Below are 5431 nucleotides of genomic sequence, written 5' to 3'. Positions count from 1 at the left end.
CTCCAACTTAAGGGGGTCTTAACTAGTGAGCCGGTGGGTGTTTTAATAGGACGGAGGAGGGAGTGGGAGTGAGGGGAGGGGAGGAGGGAGGTGTAGACTGGGGAACCCGGAGGGGAGGGACTGGGCGGGATGGGAGGCGGGGAGGAGTGGGGGGAGAGAGAGAAATTGGCCATTCAAAGCCCTCTCAGAGCTAGAGGCCGCTTCTAAACTCCAATGAATTCAATTAACTTGATTGTTAACGTGTGCAGAGAAACGCAGCGCACAGATGCTGACCATCGCCTGATACCTCTCCACAGGCAGTGGCCGCGGAGTGGGGAGCCCTGCTCTGCAAATATTGCTGAGGTCTGTCTGTTACAAGGATTCCCTCTGCTTGATAAACTCCCCGTTACAAATAAGTGATTTGTTTTAAGGCCAAACGGTTTTCTTAGGCTAAATCACTGCCCCGAGCGGGATACCCGCTCTGTGTGTGTGTGTGTGTGTGTGTGTGTGTGTGTGTGTGTGTGTGTGTGTGTGTGTGTGTGTGTGTGTGTGTTTCCGCCCGCGCTACCTGGAGCAACCCCAAACCGCCTAGGACGCTTAAAGAGAGCGACTAGTCTGCCATTTGTTAACCCTTTCTTCCTGCCAACTCCAAACTTTCTAAGCAAATGGCAAATGTCAACGTCTCTCCCTTGCAGTTTTCGCTGTGGGTGGGCTGAGCCCTGAAATGAGGAAGAATCTTAAAATGTCTTTTTTCCTTATGATTCCCAGACCTGAAAACATGCAAAAGATTTTCGAAAGTTGGTTTAAACTAATGATGATAACGATAAACCTGAGAAAATGTGTACGGAAGCAGTCGCCTCTTAAGACATCTGAAATTACTTTTGCTTCTTGAAAGCCTTTTAGTTAATGTTTTCAAAATACTTTTTAAAATTTTCAATGACGCCATGACTGGACAGTTTGTTTTCTCGGTTATTTTTCTCAACCTAAGGGCATCGGCGCCCTTTTTCTTTGATCCTTGCAGTCCCCGCCCCTGCCCCCACCCAAAGCAAAAGGTAAAAGGAAAAAAGTCAATGAAGCACTATGGACGCTAGGTGGCGCTGTTTAGGAAAAAATGAAAGCGGATTTACGCAGTAAGGCTAAAATTGAAATCTGGTAAAAATCTTAACTTGCCTTTTACTTCCTTTTCTGTCCTTCCCCACCCCCCTCCTCTCCTTTCTTTTATTTCTCTACGTGCTCCTGATGTGGACTTCGTTCGAGTTCTGCCGCATCTTGATGTCTGGGTTATGTGTTCAGGATAAGGTCCGAGTATAAATTTGGAATATAGTTAAAAGTCAGACAAAAACAGAAAAGTAGAATAAACCGCGAGTGAAGCTTGCAACACATCGGGCAGGTGTGGAGTTGAGGGACGGGAATAGGGTTGCAGAGTTTGACTGCAACTACTAGTGTCAGCCGACCCATCCCCCCACCCCCACCCCCACCCAAAGCCGGATCCGCAAAGCCAGTACCCCCACCCACCCCTCCCCCAACACACCCAAACACTCAGCCACTTCACCTCTGAGAGGCATCACTTGGGTGGCTGACTTCACGCCACTCTGGAGACACTGGCTTCCTCATTTCCCCCACAACTCTCTTGACTTCAGTCTTTGAACTCCACCTGAGGGATTCAATCAACTGTTGCAAAGATTGCCTTGGATTTCAGATCACAACTTCAGCTCACTTCATCAGACCTGAGCTTCCTGACTTTTCAGGTTCTGGGAAGCAGTAAATTACTATTTTAAAGTATTACTCAACTTCTAGCCTTGACTTATAATGTAAATTAAACTGAGCTGTGGGAGAGAACCATGGGATGCCAAGTGTCTACCTGTAAACTCCCCAGTGGCCTCATAGCTCCCATTTCTAAATCTCTACATGCCCACAAGTAAAGTTACTCTAACAGTTGCGTAGCAGTGTGAAACCATCCCTGTGCTAACAGTTCAAGCAGCAGAACACCTAGTAAAATTGGATTTCTTTATTAAAGAAAAACACACTTGTTGTTTCTCCCTTGCAATTCATAACCCATAAAACAAAGTTGCATGTCCCCCAGCTGTGGGCAAGGACAAACTTTGGTTCTACATCTGTGCACATCTGCTCCCCCCTTCCTCATAGAGGCAAGAAAGGAAATACTAGCACAGTTTAAAACTAGAAGTTAAAGTTCCCTATAGGCAAAAGGGGATCCATAATTCAGGAGTCCTTACACTCGAATCACACCTTTGATATTTATTGTCTGCGGGATTAGAAAGGTACGTCAGTTTTCTGAAAATTCAATGTTGAAGTTGCTAGTGGAGAAAAAAATCCAGAGAAAAGGAACATTTATCATTTATCTCTCTCTCTCTCTCTCTCTCTCTCTCTCTCTCTCTCTCTCTCTCTCTGACTTTTTTCTCTGTCTCTGTCTGTCTCTGTCTCTCCTCTCTCTGTCTCTCTTTGTCTGTCTGTCTGTCTCTGTCTCTCTCTCTCTCTCTCTGACTTTCTCTGTCTCTCTGTCTGTCTCTCTGTCTCTCTCTCTCTCTCTCTCTCTCTCTCTCTCCTCTTTCTCTGTCTCTCTTTCTCCCTCTCCCCCTGAACCCCCAACCAGGAGTCTAAAGCTTGAAGAAAGATCATGAATTCAAGCCAGCCTAGGCAATATCTATCTCATAAATAAAAACAAACAAACAAACCATCTTTTAAAATATTTACAATGTCACATGTAGATACTGAAATGTATTGGTTTGCTGGGTTATTCTGATGTCCAAATTACTAATACTACATTATTAAAAAGCACAGTTAATCATTAGCACTATTTCCAAGCTCATCCACTACACATTTCAATACTGGAGCCTTTCATATCCATCTTGAAGAATGCAAATTTCCCACATGGGAATTTTCTCCTGGATGCTTAGTGTCTCCGGCAGCAGCAATGGATGCTGTCAGTTGCTGATGCTGTCTGTGTAGTCAGGATTGCTTCACAGGGGGGAAAATCATGAAGCTGAGCATTATTAGTACACAACCATAATCCCAGCGCTTAGAAGAATGAGGCAGCAGGATGTTGAGTTGAAGACCAACCTGGCCTACACAGCAATACACTACCTCAATACTTAAAAGAATCAATGAAAACAATGAACTGCTAGGAGTCTCCTCATTTGGGTAAAACTGACATCCAGGAGCACATCCAACACAAAGCAAAAACACATGGAAGCTTTTCTACCTAGAAGCCATGGAATTAAATGCACATCAGAAGGCTTTTCCTTGTGCGTCCCACATCTTCACGAAGATTCTTAAATCCGGGTAAAGTCAAGGGTTAAAATATGCTCAGCATTTCCCACTGCTTCATCCAGGTCTTTCTCAAATGACTCTGCTCTTTGCTCATGAGTGTGTTTGGGGGTCACTTCAGTGTAATGAAGATTTTTCTTCCTCAAAGCCTGACAGTTTACCCAGTACTTTCTATGTCAGGGCAACAAGGAGGAAAATAAAAATAATGTGTTAGAATCATTCTAATTAGATTTGATCGCCTTGAAGAGTCTTGGGTTCCTGCAGGGATTGAAAAAAAATACTATTTTATGTTATATATACTAAGTGTTGTGGTATGTGACTATGCTTTTCCTGTTAATTGTATTTGCTGATAGAGATGAGAACTAGGGACATAGGTGACAGTAGATGAAGTATAGGGAATACTTAACACTCCTTATGACAAAAAGACCCAGAGACTATGACAAATATTAGGTAACTTTTGGCTTATCGCATGAGGTTGTTTTCTACAACATTAATGAAGCAGAGGATAGAGTTCAGAGTGAGGCCCAGAAGGCTTTGCCCAGCCTTGAAAAATAGCATATGTAAAACATATGTAAAAAGCAAATGACAAAAAAGAAATCTGGTGTCCATCCATCCCACCTGCACATCCTTACACCCATCCCCTTCACTCCCTCCACCCTCCCCTCCTCCCTCCATGTCAGACACAGTAAAACCAGCTTGCATTTCTGCCTCATACTCTCTGAGTGGGCATTGAAGATGCTAACAGGGCAAAGGACACAGCAGAGTTGAATGTAGAACTAATCGAACAGACGGAGCATGTGCACAAAAAGCCAAAATGCTGGAGCTGTGTATCATAAAAACTCTGGCCCTTCATGCAACCCCTTTGAGCTGCTACCTTCTCACCCTGCACCAGAAAGCTTCTTCCCACAGAACCGAATTCTTGCTTAATAAATCCTCTTGCTTTGCTTGGTAATGTCTATGTGTCTGCCCCCTTCCCTGTTTAGAGACAGAAGAATTAGAACCACGCTAGAGGAACCTCTCCTCTCTGAACCCTGATATAAATCAATATCACTAACTTTGTACACAGAATAAGAACTAAAACACAGCACCTCTCTAGTCTACAAATGGTTATATTTTTAACCAGTTTAAGCTCAGTAATAATGAGAAAGAATCAACTTAGAACTTATTGATACTGTTGTTATTTAATTTCCAATTTGGTTGATACCAAGGAGTTTCCAAAATCACATAGAAACCAGACTATCAAATTGCAATTCTTAATAACTCTTTAATTAATTCAGAAAAATAACAGTAGAGGTTATTACTATGTTAATGATGGTCACTGGATTTGACAGTGGGGATTCTGAGAGATCTAAGCATCCACCACACTGAAGAAAGTGGCGAGAACTTACCAGATGATGTGCATGCTGCTTTACTAATACAGGTTGAGGAGGATTTTCTTTTCCTCATAGTTTTTGAAGAGGTTACCTTATATACCAGAGTTACAATTTGCCAGTCTTTGAGCATTTTAAATGAGATTCTGAAAATTATTTGAACTATTGTTTAAAAGATGTTCAAACAGAAAGATAAGAAAACCCGAAACCCACTACACACCGTTTATGAACATCCGTCATCAGCCTTATCCATAAATGAGGATGAAACCTGTCCCAAACTACTGTCAGACTCAGGCTCAATCCCCCGAACTAAGTAAATGTGTATTGATACACACTCGCAGCTGAAGCTGGGAAAATCGTGAGTTCAAGGCCAACCTGGGCTTGGGCTTCTGGTGAGATCATTTAAATAGAGCAAACCAAATATACCACTCCCCCACCACATCACACCACACCACACCACACACCACACACACACACACACACACACACAGAGAGAGAGAGAGAGAGAGAGAGAGAGAGGTATTCAGAAATAAGTAATGCAACAATTATAATTTGACTAACGATTACTCTCCAAGTTAAAGGGATCACTACATTACCACATGGATCAGTTGTTTTAATTCACTTTATTTTTATTATTTACATTTATTTATGTGTTTTAGTGTTTTGTCTGAGTGTGTGTGTGTGTGTGTGTGTGTGTGTGTTACCCATGGAAGCCAGAAGAGGGTGTTACTGACAGTTATAATCTACACTTGGGCATTAGACATTGAACCCATGTCCCCTGTAAGAGCAAAAAGTGA

This window comes from Rattus rattus, chromosome 1, assembly GCF_011064425.1.
Source record: "Rattus rattus isolate New Zealand chromosome 1, Rrattus_CSIRO_v1, whole genome shotgun sequence".
Taxonomy (NCBI): domain Eukaryota; kingdom Metazoa; phylum Chordata; class Mammalia; order Rodentia; family Muridae; genus Rattus; species Rattus rattus.
This window is presented reverse-complemented; position numbering follows the sequence as displayed.